The sequence below is a fragment of the Penaeus monodon genome, chromosome 15 (genome assembly GCF_015228065.2).
Source record: "Penaeus monodon isolate SGIC_2016 chromosome 15, NSTDA_Pmon_1, whole genome shotgun sequence".
Lineage (NCBI taxonomy): Eukaryota > Metazoa > Arthropoda > Malacostraca > Decapoda > Penaeidae > Penaeus > Penaeus monodon.
The window spans coordinates 32,927,200-32,927,400 of NC_051400.1; positions in this window are offsets into that span (position 1 = coordinate 32,927,200).

Sequence of the window (201 nt, forward strand, 5' to 3'; positions counted from 1 at the left end):
AATGGCGAAGCATATTATTTTACAATGCAATACGCTAATTTCCAGATGTTACTATTTATCTTCATCGTGAAGCCTATTGGTCAGTAGTGTCGGGTGACAGTTTCGTTCTTGTGAAGTTGAACGGATACTTTGGAAAGAACTCTTTTTTCATAGTTGGACGGTTTGATTAATTCTAGGCAATTCAAATGTTATTTGTAGAAG